General features: G+C 45.4%; 2 protein-coding genes across 3 annotated transcripts in view; one reads left to right on the forward strand and one right to left on the reverse strand.

Annotated features, from left to right (window-relative positions):
• The window catches only part of LOC137658825 (RNA pseudouridylate synthase domain-containing protein 1-like), a 44,116-nt gene extending 40,430 nt beyond the window's left edge, over positions 1-3,686 (reverse strand). Inside the window, exon 1 of the mRNA XM_068393899.1 lies at positions 3,552-3,686. The gene's annotated coding sequence lies outside the window, so the exon portion shown is untranslated. The remainder of the gene's footprint in view (positions 1-3,551) is intronic.
• Positions 3,687-5,190: 1,504 nt separating this feature from the next.
• Positions 5,191-17,558, forward strand: part of Pop4 (ribonuclease P/MRP subunit POP4) — a 72,699-nt gene continuing 60,331 nt past the window's right edge. Inside the window, exon 1 of one of the 2 annotated variants that reach the window (XM_068393920.1) lies at positions 5,191-5,471. The gene's annotated coding sequence lies outside the window, so the exon portion shown is untranslated. Of the gene's footprint in view, positions 5,601-17,558 lie in introns of both variants that reach the window. The other variant, XM_068393911.1, reaches the window with a different exon arrangement.

Consider the following 17,558-nt stretch of genomic DNA (forward strand, 5'->3'; position numbering starts at 1 on the left):
GTACCACCTTCAAGGAACGCAGTACCTTGACAATGTTCCAGCATGGTGGTCTCATCTCGACTGGAGGATAGTTCAGTTCAAAACTTCATACTGTATAAGCATAGAAAGAGGAAACATTAACTCCTTTCAGCCTAAAGACTTGGCTCAGGGCTGAATGATAACCTTTGCCGCTGATACTTACAACCATCCTTTGAGTTTTGTTAGGGTTCAGCTTCAATCCCCATAATATGCACCATGCATTAATTTTTCCCCGCTCTCTATTAAGGGATTTAGTAACCCCGGGTTTACATTCAGGCGATGGAATTGATTGAAAGAGAGTAGAATCGTCTGCATATGCAACGTGCTTGGTTTTTAGACCAAACTGCATATCATGTGTACATAGTATGAAAAGTATTGGGCCATGAACACTAAAGTAAAATATATCCAACAGCTCTGGTGAAAGATGGGGAGCTACTGATGTTCACCTTGGGGCCGAAGTCTAAAATGGCTCAAGTCAATCACGCAGATTGGCAGGGCTTCCCCTCTCGTCACCTGTCGTTGACCACCAACTACTTGATGAACGATTCAACGTCCGTTCAAGCTCTGGTTGAAAAAATTCCCCTACTTTATAGATTGAATTGTTTGAATTTGCATAAGAAAAACTCTATGAAAGCTTAGGTTCCAGGAGGGACTAAGACCTCCGAGTCATGTAAGTACCCATTGTTTTATGTTAGGCTAAGTAATTCAAGGTTAACCCTCTGAGGATTCGATTACGCACTGTGGCGTCACCCGTTCGTATAACCATAAGTGCTGTATGGTAGAGAAAATCATTAACCTTTCAAATTTAATTTTCAGTTTCTTTATATCTTTTTTACTTTATTAGTTACAGTACGTAATGTCAACATGAGTCGTGAGCCTGACACTGATCTTGTCGCAGTTGGGATCACAACAGGGTTAAGTTACAAGACATCTCGGGATAATCTTTTATCTTAAACGCTACATTTAGTGGATTACAAGGCAAAACCACCTTTCCAGCTAAGAAGTTATTATACTAGGCTATAATTTTACTCTCATGTTTAGTTAGAATGGAATAGGCCTTTCTACAATTTTCAAGGACTTATAGTATGATTTTGTCATATCATCTCTCTCTCTCTCTCTCTGTAATTTTCCAAGTGGTTATATTATCATTTATGCAATCTGCCTCTCTGATTATTGTAATACATGCAATCCATCATCCACACCCCAGTTTTACAATTGGGTCTCTACAATATCATTGTTGCATATAGAGTCCTTTCAATACACGTCATCAAACTTCCGGTCCGCCATCTTGGAGGACAAACAAGGACGTGTTCAGTGAATAGCTATGGTTGAACTGTTGAATAGTTAGCCATCTCATCACATTCACATTCACACAATGCCCAGTTTTTGTTCTATTGCTGGCTGTGGGAATCGAGGACAAAGAGATGACAAGAGTTTCTACCGCATACCGGCAGTTATTCAGAATCAGGACAAAGATACAGAGGAATTATCCAAGCGCAGACGTGACTTGTGGTTGACCAGAATATCACGGGCTGATCTACGTGAATCCTCACTACCCTACGCACGTATTTGTTCTGATCATTTCATATCAGGTCAGTCTCGGCTTCACAAATATCATCGTCAGTTCAGTGTGTAGTGTGTATGGGGCAGGGGGCATCTCAATTTTTAAACATCAAAGGGGCATCTCAGATTTTCAAAACAAAAATTAAAAGCGCCCATATTGGCTATATTAACAAAGGCTACTTACCTAGGTCTCTATTTCGTCAAGGTGCTCATGTCTATATATAATTAAGTGTATATTTATATTTATTTTAATGTGTATTAAATTGTGCAGACATACAGGCCTATGTGATGAATAAACATTGATTATAAATAATAATAATATCTGAAAGCTGGTTTAACCCGAAGGGGTCTTCAGCTTATATATGAAACATTGAAAAAATAATTAAACTTGCGCATTTAATTACAAGGAAGCAAAACAATCATCCAAGAGCATTACAATAGTTTGTCCATCATATGTTTATATGTATATAAGAAATTATAGCATTTGTAACCAAACACAAACACAATGGTTAGGCATGAACTGATAAAGATTTGACATTATAATGCAAAACTTTTACATACATTTTGACAATCAAAAATTATAATACACAAGGCTAAGCTAAATGATCAGTATTAGCTTTATAATTATAAACACTCTCTTCATTGGCCCAGTGTTTATCTAATTTTGGACTTAAAAGCATTAAAGGGAAAAACAACGAATTCTGGAAGCAGATTATTCAATGGAAATGTATGCCCACTCATGTTCTGGGTTGGCCGACAGTACCAAGTAGTTCACCATATCAATATATGAAATACTGGGAAAATCCTCAATATTTTGACTGAATGAATTCTGCATCTGGTATGGATCTAGGCCATTAATTAGATCGAGTTTCTGCTTGTAAAAACGCTTATCATCACCCGACAATTGTTTGACAAAGTTGCTCTCATTGTCCATATTCGCTGTAGCAGCTGCCATGTTTTCGCTTTGTATGTCCTCCAGCATGACCGCCGGCGATTCCCAGTGACGTCATTGAAAGGACTCTATAGGTTTGGAGTCAATTCAAATAGGGAAGAGGGTGGTTTAGGAGCCTTTGTATTACGACGGACAGGTGCTCCCACGTGCATAGAACATATAACTTACACTTCTCCACTTAAACTAATCTAGAAGCTGTGTCCTTAGCTAACGGAAAAGAACGCCCCCTTCGTCAACCCTTAGACTTCAATATTCTTAGCAATAGGGTTGGAAATAAGGCGTTATTGGGCATGGCCAATTACATACATACATCTCAGGTTTTGCACTAAAAATAATGGTAAAAAATACTTATCGTCAAAATATAAGGGGTCTATGTATGATAGCGGCCACTTGTACGTTTGATTGCGGCTAACTTAGAATACGGCAGTGGAAGGGGGGTTGCAGTGGGGGGCGTTACCCTCACCGTTAGGTAAGTAGGTAAGGACACGGCTTGTAAGTTAGGTTAGGGGAGAAAGTTTAGGTTAGTCGATGTCTATTTTTAATCGACATGGGAGGAACTGGCCGCTGATATACAAAGGCTCCAAATATAAGTTAACATTGTCTATTAAAAATATATATATGAAATGTACATGTACTCGGCAAGAACACGTATCATACTGCTACCATTATGATAAAAGCTTAATTTCAGTTTGTACAAATTTCTAAGATATGTTTAAACATAGCTTGGTTAATAAAAATCCTAAATCCTAAAATCTTAAAATCAAAAATCCTAAAATCCTATAAAATCCTGCAAATCCCTAAATCTTAAAATTCCTGCAAATCCCTAAATCCTAAAATCCAAAAATCCTAAAAATCCTAAATTCTAAAATCTTAAAAAATCCTAAAAACCTAAATCCTACAAAATCCTACAAATACCTAAATCCCAAAGTTCCTGCAAATCCCTAAATCCTAAATCGGGATTAATATCAATCTAATAATTTAATATAAGCTGTTCTGTATATACGTTAAAAATTCATACCAAGCCATGAAAAGGCAGCAGTTTTTAAGTAGTGGTATAGTTTCGTTGTCTGTCTGTCTTCTAAGGATCTCTGTAGGAACTTTATTGGTCCAAGTTTCCTTATGTAAATAAATGGAAGAAGAAGATACTCAAGTCAATAAAAAAAACATATCTTATGCAAAAAAAAATATGATTTTATAATTGAAGGAATAAGAAAGTTTAAAAAGAAAGAACTTAAGAAAGTATAAAAGGAAAGAACTTGAGAAAGTATAAAAAGAAAGAACTTAAGAAAGAAATAATAAGAAAAGTGGCAAATCAGATTCACACGTTGAGGCTTTGCCTTTGCAATGGCTCCTCTTGTGCTTTTTAGTTTTGTGTTCCTTATTTTCACTAGTTTTCCCTTATTTTCACTAGTTTTTATCTTATTTTAACTAGTTTTCGATTATTTTCAATAGTTTTTCTCTTATTTTCTCTAGTTTTCCTTTATTTTCACTAGTTTTTCCCTTATTTTCAATAGTTTTCACTTATTTTCTATAGTTTTTCTCTTATTTTCTCTAGTTTTCCCTTATTTTCACTAGTTTTCACTTATTTTCATTAGTTTTTCTCCTTATTTTCACTAGTATTTCCCTTATTTTTACTAGTTTTCCCTTATTTTCATTAGTTTTTCCCTTATTTTCACTAGTTTTTCCTTATTTTCACTAGTTTTCACTAGTTTTCCCTTATTTTCATCATTTTTCCCTTATTTTCACTAGTTTTTCCCTTATTTTTACTAGTTTTTTCTCTTTTCATCCACATTTGTTGTAGTACAATTTTCTTATTTTCAATATTTTCTTCACAAAAAAAAGGAATTTTCCAATTGTATGGTTGTTGGAGCTCAATTTCTTTAATTCTTATAATCTGTGGACAATATAACATGAAGTGGTTAGCATTTTCTTCTATTATTATTATTATCATTATTACTTATCAAGCTAAAACCCTAGTTGGAAAAGCAGAATGCTACAAGCCTAGGGGCTCCAACAGGGAAAATAGCCCAGTGAGGAAAGGAAACCAGGAACAATAGAATATTTTAAGAAAAGTCATTAAAATAAATGTCTCCTATATAAACTTATAACAAAACAAGAGGAAGAGAAACTAGATAGAATAGTATGCCTGAGTGCACCCTCAAGCAAGAGAACTTCAACCCAAGACAGTGGAAGACCTTGGTACAGAGACTATGGCACTACCAAAGTCTAGAGAACAATGGTTTGATTTTGGAGTCTCCTTCTACATCACAGAATACACAGTTTATATCTCCATCTTGGTGTCTGTTTTTTTTATATTCAAGCTCAATGTGTTTGTCTTTGCTCCTGTACTTCCTCCTCCTTGATTTCACTTTCCCGGTTTTTATACAGAATTAGACTCTCTTTGCACTCCATTTCACTCTTCCATTTACTTGTGTCCCATTCTCTTGTTCTCTCCTTTATGTCCTCATTCGTACATCTCTTGGCTTCTCTCATCGCCATCCCACATTCTTCAACATACTTCTTCACATGCATCCACCACTTCCACTCTTTTTCTTCCATATCATTGACTATTACTGTTAGTATGAACTTATTTTGCTAAGTGGGTAATTAGGAACTAGGAACTATTAGTCTTCTTCTAGTAGTCTGCCCACAATCACAGTGTTGTGGAGAGAGCAACGAGGAATCGGGAAGACTGGAAAATTTAAGTTCCAGCACGCTAACATAAGTTGTAAATTGCCGGCCAAAGTAATAATATATATCACTGGCAGGAAGACTGGAACCTGGAACCAGCAAATTAACCCGTGAAGAGAGCAGCGAGGAATCTGGAAACTGGAGGTTCTGGAACCAGCAAATTAACACGTGGAGGGAGCAACGAGGAATCTGGAAACTGGAGGTTCTGGAACCAGCAAATTAACACTTGACGTTGTTTGGTGCTTTCGTAAGTAAGCAGCCATCGTATTAATATATCGGTGGCCTGAGGACTGGAACCTGGAAACCAGCAAATTAACAGTTGAAGTTTGTTTGGTGCTTTCGTTAATTGCCAGCCACCGTATTAATATAAATCACGGTAATTGATATTTTTTTTTGGTTTACAAATAGCCAGAATAATTAGGATAATACCGTTTAAGAGTTATTGTGTCCTTTGTCTGCCCTATAACCTATCCATAACAATAATTTTACCAACAGAACTTCATTGGGGCATTCTTTGGTTACAACTCATTTTTCCTTTACCTACACATACACCTAATAGTTTGGCTTATCTTTACACATTGTCCTCTATCCTCATATACCTGACAACACTTAAGATAACCAAAAAATTCTCCGCTCAAGGGCTAACTACTGCACTTGTTTAAGTGAAGTTTTACAAGTCTAGGGGTGTATGTATGAAAGCGGCCACTTGTATGTATTATTGTCTTAGAATACGACAGTGTAAGGGGGGTCGCAGGGAGGCGTTATCCCCCCCTGTTAGGTAAGTAGGTAAGGACACGGCTTGTAGGTTAGGTTAGGGGGGAAAGTTTAGGTTAGTTGATGTCCATTTTTAGTGAACGCGTTAGGAACTGGCCGCTGATTTACAAAGGCTCCAATAATGATAATAGAATGATACCCAAGCTGGTGAGTGTGATGATAAAGACTGTTTGTAGATCGACAGACCGGCATAGCACATTTATTTTCTATCCTATTGCAATCATGATGGATGGAATAAAATCTTTTGGAGCCTTTGTACGTCAGCGGCCAGTTCCTCATGCATTGATTAAAAATGGACCTAAACTTTCCCCCCTAACCTAACCTACAAACTGTGTCCTTTCCTACATACCTAACGGGGGGGCTAACGCCCCCCTTTGACCCCCCTTACACTGGCGTATTCTAAATTAGCCATAATAATACCTACAGGTGGCCGCTATCCTACATACCTGTGTACTTAACAGAAATATCAAAAAAAATTTCCTACATGTGATAAAAACCATCGACCAGGGTGTATGTATGATAGCGGCCACCTTTATGCATGGTGATAGCCGACTAAGAATACAACAGTTTAAAGGGGGCCCCGGGGGGCATTAGCCCTCCTGGTAGGTACGTCGGTAAGGACACACCGTGTAGGTTAGGTTAGGTGGGGAAATTAAGGTTAGCTGGTGTCCAATTGCTATGCAGGAACGGAGACGGCAGGTCAGCAGGTCTAGGAGATGGCGAACTGCGGAGAGGTCCCTAACAGCCAGCTGGTCTAAACAGGAACAATCCTCCGAAGAGGAGTCTCTTTGAGTGGCCTCTCTCGCGAATGAGAGAGGAGAACACTTCATAGAAGAGACTAGAAGACTGATGATGGTGCCCTTAGGGCCGTTGGATCAGCAAGCTGACCGATAAGGATAAGGATGTTTGTAAAAGCCCCCATTTACCTTTAATAGAAATATCACTAGCGAAGCTTCAACATCTGTTAAACATTTTAACCAGGTAAACTAACTTGGCTATCGGGTGGTGGGTAAGGCCTGCTGCTCACCCAGTAGGTAACGTTACTTTCACTTTAATTTTGGTCATGGTTGTGTACTAATGTACTCTTTCCTATGTCCTGCTTTTCCCACTTTGTGCTTTTAGCCTTTTTGTGATACAGTTTATGTACTTGGGACAGACATAAAACTTTTTTAATACTTACCCAATTGATTTTCTTTTTGACAAAAATATTTGGTAGTGTTATAGAGCATGGGGAAAAGTTTTTCTAATAAAAAAATATGTTTTTATATAGAAATACTAAAGTTTTCGTCGAAAATTATCATTATTTCCGTCAAATGAATAGTTAATAAGGTATACCCCAATATATCCAGTGGTAATAGGGTGCCATGCATTGGGAACTGGGGTTTTTGTGTGGGGAAAATTTACTGCGAAATTGATAAGTACAGTAATAGTAAAACTAACTTGTTCCGTAACTGAAATACAAACCACGCTATTTAATATGGGTATTACTTTCGGCGTAGCTGAAGTGACGACCCATTAGAACTTTAACGAGGGTTTACTGCCCCAGGTAGCTTGCTACCCCTCCCCCCCACACACCTGTGATTAGCTCACTTTGCTTTTGGCTCGGGTGACGATCAGACGTGTCTGCTCCCACCCTCGCTTATGACAGCCTTTGATCTTTGTTTTTTGCTTTTTCTTTTCAGTGTGTTTGGAAGTTGGCCTCTACCATGCGGAAGTGTCCCGGCTTACCTGACCGCCCTTGCGGAACGTTTATGTCAGCGGTGGACACAGACCCTCACACCTTATGTCCTTATTGCAGGGGCCAGCGGTGTGAAAGAAATAAAGTATGCGGTGAGTGTAGGGAGTGGTCTACCTCCCAGTGGGAGAGGTTTTCTCGGTGCCGGAAGAAGAAGTCCAAACGGGATATTTCTCCTCCAGGGGTTTCCTTGAAGAGAGAAAATCCCAAGGACTCTTCTTCCGTAGCCCGAACCTCCTCCGAAGCTCCCACTCGATCGGTCTCTCCCGAGGGGCCGTCGAGTGGTAGCGTAGGCCGTACTTATGTTCACCAACCTTGGAGTTTGGGAGAGGGAGTTGCCTCCCATAGCGAGGCAGCTCTTCCTCCTCCCCTGGGGGAGGATATTTCTGATAATGTGTCTTAACAATGATTTGTTGCAGCTTTGAGCTTCCTTGGGGCTTCAGGGTTCGCCCTCCAAGGAAGCCCTGTTTGACATAATCAGGTTGGGGGCTGCTGTCAAACAGTCGCTGATGGTAGCAGAGGTTGATCCTCTGTCTATTGTCGACGTTGTTGTGGCAGGGGCTTCCGACGAGTTAGGTCAAACCCCTGCTATGGTTCCTGATGCAGCTGAAGGCTTAGTTCCCCCTCCGAACATCCTTCGAGGGAGGAGCTAAGTCCAACGGTCTCTCCTGCAGATGATTCTCCCCCTCGGGGGAGTTCACTGACAGACTCCTCTTCGGACGACTGCCGATGGTCTGCCTGCTGCCCCCAGAGGACGTATCAGACGGAAAGCTCGCCTTCCTCTTCGCCATAGAGGCCTTCCTTCTCCCCACAAGTGAGTTAGGAGGCGCCTCTTCGGTTCTTCGTCTTCGCAGTCCCCCGCAGAGGATCCTCCTCGCCGTGCACCGACCGTTGCAACTGTATCCCTGGACCTCTCTGCAGATCGTTCACGATCTCCTTCGCCTGCCAGACCTGCTGACCTTCCATCTCCGTTCCTGGCCGCTGACGCGCTGTGGGCGCCCACGCACCCCGTTATCCAATGGGCATCGGTCCCTTCGGGGCAAAAGGGGCTTTCTCACATTGTGAGTAAGTCCCTTAAGTACCAGGTACCCCCTGCGCGCCAACGCTCTCCTGCACGCCCATGTGCTATGGCGCGCAAGCGCTCTCCTCTTGTTCCTGAGACTGCACTTCAGAAACCACCTGTTTCAGAGACAACGCACCAGCGATCTCCTGTGGCTGAGACTACGCGCCAGCGCTCACCTGCGCGCCAGCGAATTCCTGTACGCCAGTGATCTTCTCCTCGCCAGCGCACATCTGCGCGCCCTCATCCTGCTGCGCGCCACGCGCCCTCATCCTGCTGCGCGCCACGCGCCCTCATCCTGCTGCGCGCCACGCGCGCACACGATCTCCTGCTCCCCCACGATTTCCTGCTCACCAGCGCTCTTCGCCTACGCGCCAACGTGCGCCTGCACGCCCACAATCTCCGGATCTGGGCGCAGGAGGGAAGAATCTTTCTTCTCCTTCCCGTCTGCGATCTCCTACGTGCCTTCGGACCTCGCCTGCTCGTCAGCCATCGCGCGCAGTCTCCATCACGTGCACCTGTCCCAGCTCGTGCGGTGCGCCCTCCTGCACGCCCACACGCTAGGGGTATTTCCCCTGCGCGTGCGCGCGCACCTTCTAGAGTTCAGCGAGTTCCTGCGCGCCAACGCGCACGTGAGCTATCACTTCCGCGCGCGCAAGCGCTTGCACACCCTTCGGCGCCTCCTCTGCTTTCACCAGATTGCGCACCTACGCGCCAGAACGTCAACATCGCCTGCGTGCTCACGCACCAACTCGCCTGTGCACGGTCGTGCGCCATCGCTCGTCAGCGTGCCATCGCTCTCCTGCACACCGGCACTCGCCCGCGCGCTCCCTCGCCATCATCGTGCGCATGCGCGCGTGAACGTTCGCCTGAGCGCGAGCCAGGGAAAATCCCATCGCGCGAGCGCCAACGCGTTCCCCAGCGCGATTCCCATTGGGATTCCCATTGGGATTCACAGCTGAGCCCCCGAGCGAAGCTACAGGAACGAAAGCCTCCAGGTCATCATCTTCACGTCCCCCCCCTCGCAAGCGCAGATCAGCGCTCCGGCAGGAGGACGGGAATACTCCGGATAGGTCCAGGAACCAACCAACCTTCTTCCCTTTCTTTTCAGGCATGCCCAGTTGTGTCTACTTCGAAGGATCGCCCGATCCCCTTCCCTTCAGAGGGAGTCTCTGACAGCGCAGCTGTCAGTAAGCAGCCATGGTTTGGGCCCCTTGTCAGAGCTGTCATGCAGGCTTTCAAACCTGCCTTCTCTGAATTGGGCCTCAAATCAATAGCAGCTCCGACCCCACTGAAGAGGAAGAGAGGAGTAGAAGTCGTGGTAACTTCTCCCAGGGCCAAGCTTGCTCCTCGGACGTCTTTGAGGGAGGCTCTCTCCCCCCTCAGACTTTCTCTCCCTCTCCTGTGGACAAGGATTTTCCGTCCTCAGGGGAGTCTACCGAGGTGAGACATTCTCCCATCGCACCAATGGGAGAAACCCCACCTCGTGCAGGAGAATCGTCCCGGGTTGGGTGGGAGAAGAGCCCACAGACATCGTTGTTGGAGTCCTGTATTCCTCCCAGGAGGGAGCCTAAGGACTAAAACCATCCCCAAGTCATCCTCAAGAATTCGACCAGAGCCAACAAGACCCGCAGAGAACGTCCACGTGTCCCCCCAAGAAGAGCCTTTGGGGACGGGAGACTTTGCTGCCAGTTCTCCAGGAGTCAGAGCATGCCTTCTGGCAGGTTCTGACCCTGATGAGGCATCTCAACGGGTTCCCGGACCCTGAGATTCCTCCTTGAGAGGGCAAGGACACGGTCCTGGACCGAGTCTTTGGCACTCAGAAACCCACTAAGGCCAGTGCGGCTTTGCCCTGGTCCCAAGGGGTGAAGAGTGCCAGGGATAAGGTTGAGGGCCAGCACTCCGAACTCGCCTCCTCCAGCCGTTCCACTGCTGGCAACAAGCTCCTCCCTCCTCCTCGTATCCACCAGAGGAGGTACTTTGAGATCTTGGAGGAGTCTTGCCTAGCTCTCCCCTTGCACCATTCGGTGGAAGACCTCACCAAGGGAGTCCCTTTAGAGAGGCTCTCTAGCCGGCAAGTGTCTTTCTCGGCGACAGATATCCTAAGTCAGGAGAAGGTTGCGAAGTGTGCCATGCAGGCTACTTCATGGCTGGACGTCTGGCTGGGGTCTCTTGGCATCTTGTTGCGATCCGAGGACCTATCTAAGGAGAGCACCAGGAAGGCCCTGGAGACCTTCCTCCTTTCGGGCACTCGCACCATTGAGTTTCTGGCCCACCAAGTCTCGAACTTGTGGGCCAATTCCATCCTGAAACGACGTGATGCGGTGGCAGAGAGATTCCACACGAAGGTCCCAGCCGTCGAGGTCAGCAGGCTCAGACATTCTTCCCTTTTGGGGAAGAATCTGTTTGAGCCTAAAGATGTGGAACAGGCAGCTGAGAGGTGGACGAAGTCCAATCAGGACTCTCTCCTACATAGGGCTCTTACATGAAAGCCCTATAAACCTCCAGCACCTTAACAACCTCGCCTGTCCAAGACGACGAAACCGGCAGTGGCAGCAAAAGTAACGGTGTCGAAGCCCTTTCCTGTCAAAGACAAGAAAGGCAAAAAGTCCTCCAGGGGAGGGAAAAATCCTAGAGGGAGTGGCCGAGGCCGCAAATGCTAGGATTGGCAATCCCCCTACATGTCCACCAGTGGGGGGATGCCTACAAAGTTGCGCAATCAGGTGGCAGCAACTCGGGGCCGATTCTTGGACGATTTCCGTAATCAGTCAGGGATATCGCGTCCCGTTCACAACATCTCTACCTCCCCTGACAGCGTATCCAGTGTCGTTGAGCTCCTTTGCCATGGGATCGGCAAGGGGCCAAGCCCTACGGGCAGAAGTCGAGACCATGTTAAAGAAGGACGCTCTCCAGGAGGTCGTCGACAGTTCCCCAGGCTTCTTCAGTCGACTCTTTCTTGTAAGGAAGGCGTATGGAGGCTGGAGACCAGTCATTGACCTCTCAGCTCTGAACAGGTTTGTCAAACAAACCCCGTTCAGCATGGAGACGGCAGACACGGTCAAACTTGCAGTGAGACCACAAGACTTCATGTGTACACTGGACCTGAAGGACGCGTTCTTCCAGATCCCAGTCCATTCGTCTTCAAGGAAATACTTAAGATTCAGCCTAGACAACAAGATCTACCAGTTCAAGGTGCTGTGTTTCGGTCTCTCCACACCACCTCAGGTATTTACCAGAGTGTTCACCCTGATTTCTTTGTGGGCACACAGGATCGGCATCCGTCTCCTCCGTTATCTGGACGACTGGCTGATCCTGGCAGACTCGGAGTCGACCCTTCTTCGACACCGAGACAAGCTTCTGGGACTTTGCCAAGATCTAGGGATCATGGTAAATCTCGAGAAGTCTTCTCTGCTTCCAACTCAGCGACTGGTATATCTAGGCATGATATTGGACACCACTCTCCACAAAGCCTTCCCATCAGACGACAGGATAGCAAGGCTGAGGAGGGTCGCAGATCCTTTCCTCAGACGAGAAGAACTCCCAGCCCAATCGTGGTTATGTCTCCTCGGTCACCTTTCTTCCCTGGCCCAGGTAGTTCCAAACGGTCGCCTCAGGATGAGATCCCTGCAATGGCGACTCAAGTCTCGGTGGAATCAAGGACACGATTCCCTGGACGTCATGGTCCCTATTGGTCCTGCGGAACGGACGGACCCTCAGTGGTGGGTGACAGACGAGAACCTACGAAAGGGAGTGGATCTTCTCGTCCTCCCCCCGGATTTGATGCTGTTTTCGGACGCCTCAAAGAAAGGGTGGGGGGCCCATGTTCTGAACCACAGGACCTCAGACCTCTGGTCAGAATCAGAAAAGTGCCTCCACATAAATCTGCTAGAAATGAAGGCCGTATTCCTGGCACTTCAACAGTTCCAACAGTACCTGGCGGGTCACTCCGTGGTGGTGATGAGCGACAACACCACGGTAGTGGCTTACATCAACAAGCAGGGAGGTACCTTTTCAGAGCAGCTATCCCATCTGGCAGTAGAGATACTGACATGGACCGAAGTCCACTCGATTCCACTATCAGCTCGTTTCATTCCAGGCAAGAGGAATGTGCTCGCCAACAGTCTGATCAGGGCATCCCAGATAGTAAGTATCGAGTGGTCTTTGGATCGTCTAGTAGCCAACAAAGTCCTGACTTTGTGGGGTTCCCCAACGGTGGATCTGTTCGCGACAGCTTTGAATTTCAAGCTTCCGCTTTACTGCTCCCCAGTCCCGCACCCCAAGGCTCTCTGGCAAGATGCTTTCCAACAACGGTGGGACAACATCGACGTATACGCCTTTCCCCCGTTCTGTCTGATGAGGAGGATACTCAACAAGACCAGAATATCGGTCAACCTTTCAATGACCTTGATAGCTCCGCTATGGCATCACGCTGAGTGGTTTCTGGACCTTCTGCAGCTCCTGATGGAACTCCCGAGAGAACTTCCTCCACGACACGAGCTACTCAAACAACCACACGCCAACATCTTTCACAAAGCTGTAGCTTCGCTGCGGCTTCACGCCTGGAGACTATCCAGCATCTCCTCACAGAGAGAGGCTTTTCGTAACAAGTTGCTGAAAGGATGTCTCGACACCTGCGAAAGTCTTCCGCAGGGGTTTACCAGGCAAAGTGGAGAGTTTTCTGTGGTTGGTGTCGTGGAAGGGGTATCTCTCCACTCGATGCCACTATTCCAGCAATAGCGGAGTTTCTCGTGTATTTGCAGGAAGAAATGCGCCTTTCGGTCCCGGCAGTGAAAGGCTATCGCTCAGCCTTAAGTCTTGCCTTCAGGCTCAAAGGAATGGACATTTCCTCTTTGCTGGAACTTTCTTTACTCATACGAAGTTATGAACTTACCTGTCCTGAGTCGGAAGTGAGACCTCCTCCATGGAACGTGGTTCGAGTTCTCAGGGCTCTTAAGAGACCTCCCTTCGAACCATTACGCCAGGCTTCTGATCGCCACCTGACTTGGAAGACGGTGTTCCTACTTGCTTTGGCCTCGGCCAAGCGAGTCGGCGAACTTCATGGTCTCTCGTATGACATCGCCCATTCAAGGGGATGGGGGGAGGTAACGTTCAGATTCGTCCCTGAGTTTGTTTCTAAGACTCAAAATCCAGGAGTGCCGGACCCTCAGTTCGACCCTTTCAGGATTTCTAGTCTTCGTTCTGTAACAGATGACCCAGACCATCTCCTACTGTGCCCAGTGAGGAGTCTGAGGCTCTATCTTAAGAGAACAGCTGTAATTCGTCCTCGGGGGCAGGCATTGTTTGTGAGCACCGGAAGGACGAAGAGGAGGGTCACTAAGAACTATCTCAGCGTGGATTCACAGGGTTATCTATCATTCCCTGAATCCCGACCCTCCTCCGTCACGTCCCCCTAGAGCACACGATGTCAGGGCCTTCAAGAAGAACTACTCAGTGACGCAGGTTTTAGAAGCGTCAGTCGACCTTCACAGCCCATTACCTGCAAGACGTGACCCACAGGAGGCTCGATACGTTTTCTATTGGCCCTGTGGTGGCTGCACAACAGCTGGTTTAAACCTCAGGCTCTTTAATGGACAAGTAGCAGAGGGTTGAGGGCATTGTTACCTGGTTTTAGTCTGCATGAATGAAAAGGTATGCCTGGCCCTTTATTTTTTCTTCATTCTCCCCTCTCTTCGGGAAAGCAGCATCCGGGGTTCTCTGCACAGCTGACCTCAAACCACTGCAGGTAAACCATGTTTCCTTGTGTTCCTAGTATTAAGTTAATACAGTACTGTCACGTCCCCATACCCTTACGAGTTGGTATTGGGAACGTCCTATCCTAGAATTCCATCTAAAGGACTTCAGGTTAACTTCCTAGGACGAGTCACACTTCATTCCTTCACACACAAGCTTACGTAGGCCGCTGTCCTTGCAGAGCAAGGCACTTGCGAGGTGCAGGGACTCCTTATCTTTGAGTACTAAAACACTCAGATACTGAGTCCCCGGGCAAAAAGCCAAAAGCCAGTAATGGCTGGGAATTACCACCCTACCTAAGGGTTGAGTCACCCATATTAAATAGCGTGGTTTGTATTTCAGTTACGGAACAAATGAAAAATTTGTAGATAATTTGTATTTTTCCTTACTATACAAACCTTTGCTATTTAATCAAACTTGCCCGCCAGCCCTGTCCCCCGGGAAGTCCTACCTCTAAGCAAAGTGAGCTAATCACAGGTGTGTGAGGGGGGGAGGGGTAGCAAGCTACCCATCCCTACCCCCTCGCTAACTAGCGAGGGGGTAGTAAACCCTTGTTAAAATTCTAATGGATCGTCATTTCAGCTACGCCGAAAGTACTACCCATATTAAATAGCTAAGGTTTTTATAGTTAGGAAAAATACAATTTTATGAATAGTACTTACCTGGCAGTTATATATATATATAGCTGATATCTCTAAAATCGGCAGAATTTTTCAAAATGAGGCAACCGCCTTGTGGTGGTTGGGAGGTAGGTGGTAACACCCGTCACAGGGTGGTCCAAGGAATCATTCCCGTGTCCAAGACTTCAGTTCATCTCTGCCGGCTGGATCGAAAACATCGTCGGTCCACCATTGAGAGTTTTTCGAATCATTTTCCCTTCTTCGCTTTTTTGGACTTCGTTTGGTGAAGTACACTGATATAGGGATTTGGCAATCGTGTTTTATTATTATTATTTACCTTGTTTATCATGAGTGATAACTTAATTTTCGTGTTTGTGCGAGTGATGTATGCAAGGTGAGGTTACCGAAAGTGTCGGTAGATCCTCACAGTTTGTATGCAGAGGTTTTGTTTGTGCACTATATTTTAGTTGCAAAGTTTTTAATCCTGATGACGGAAATACGTTCCAGCAACTCTATGACGTCACAGTCGTGTGACGTAATCTTCATGTATGTCTTGCAAATTCTCTTTATTTGTTTTATGTAAAGAATGGGAGGAATTCCACTTATATAAGTTTTTTTTTTTTTTTTAACCTTTAATGTAAAATTTTAAAGAAAGATTTGTCCATTTGGTATTCGTTCTTTAAATCATCGATCTAATTTCATAAATCAAATAGAACTAACGTATGGTTAATTTACGCTGTTACTCGTTACTATCGGTGCAGTCCCAACATGCCTTGGTAGCGTTCTTTTCGATATGGGAATTAAAGTGTTGGCTATTATACTCCAACAACAACGATATGGGAATTCTAGTTTTAGTAACCTTTTCATTTATATGTTCCTGTTGTTTACATTTATATATATAGATACGTTATTGCTATACACTATCTGTTCTTTTTATCATTACAACTCGCTTGTTTTTGAAAACCCTTTGAATTAATTGTGGATTACATTTGTTTTCCCTTTTTCTGTTCATTTTAATCTTTAACGTATAACTTTCCCGGCGTTTGTATGTAACTACCGGGTAGGTATTTATGACATTTAATTTTACCGGTGGTTATATGTAACTACCGGGTGAGTGTCTTCAACATCTATTTTTAATCTCAACTCTTGCCCGGTGGTTTTTTCTTTTTGTGATCGCCGGGTAAGTATGTTTGAAAGTTTATTTTATTATGGAAATGTCAGTTTAATATTTTATAAATATTTTGTTACAGTTTATATAGCAAGTTCTAGAGACGATTTTGCTTTCTCATTCAAGCCCGTGGCAGAAGAATAAGTTCTCTCACAACGGGCAGGACTAATTATGGTTTTTTGTGTAAGAGTTTAATAGTGCAAGTTTCAGTGCTAAATTAGGCATTGGATTCTTTCAGCACAGTGGACGTCGTTTTCCTAGACTTAGACCTCTTCCAAGCTCCCCGGCCCATGGGAGAAGGAACGTCGATTGGCGAAAGGAAACGAGAGGCGTTAGCTCACGAGCAAACGCCCTCGCGAGCGTTCCTGTTAACGTTCCTAAGAATGCTCGCCCTTGCCATGGGAAAGCAAAGAGCGTTGAACGTTAAGATTCTTACACTGCTTTTAGAGTTTTGCATTGCATCACTTTTGATTTTAATGGCAATACTTTAAGTCATAGATATTCGCTGATAATATCAATGCTTACAAACCATCATTGATTCGGTTTTTGTCCCAGAGCGCCAGTCGGCCTTATGAACCCTCTGATCGGAACCGAACGCGCCGAGCGGCATAATGAATATCATTTTGCCTTAACGCTCGGCGCTAAGTCTTTCAAGACAGGACGAATGCAGCCTCGTCTTTCAGGGCGAATGCAGCCTCGTCTTTCAGGACGAATGCTGCCTCGTCTTTCAGGACTAATGCAGCCTCGTCTTTCAGGGCGAATGCTGCCTCGTCTTTCAGGACGAATGCAGCCTCGTCTTTCAGGGCGAATGCAGCCTCGTCTTTCAGGACGAATGCTGCCTCGTCTTTCAGGACTAATGCAGCCTCGTCTTTCAGGACTAATGCAGCCTCGTCTTTCAGGGCGAATGCTGCCTCGTCTTTCAGGACGAATGCAGCCTCGTCTTTCAGGGCGAATGCAGCCTCGTCTTTCAGGACGAATGCTGCCTCGTCTTTCAGGACTAATGCAGCCTCGTCTTTCAGGGCGAATGCTGCCTCGTCTTTCAGGACGAATGCAGCCTCGTCTTTCAGGGCGAATGCAGCCTCGTCTTTCAGGACGAATGCTGCCTCGTCTTTCAGGACTAATGCAGCCTCGTCTTTCAGGACTAATGCAGCCTCGTCTTTCAGGGCGAATGCTGCCTCGTCTTTCAGGACGAATGCAGCCTCGTCTTTCAGGGCGAATGCAGCCTC

Source organism: Palaemon carinicauda, chromosome 1 (genome assembly GCF_036898095.1).
Source record: "Palaemon carinicauda isolate YSFRI2023 chromosome 1, ASM3689809v2, whole genome shotgun sequence".
In the NCBI taxonomy this organism is placed as follows: domain Eukaryota; kingdom Metazoa; phylum Arthropoda; class Malacostraca; order Decapoda; family Palaemonidae; genus Palaemon; species Palaemon carinicauda.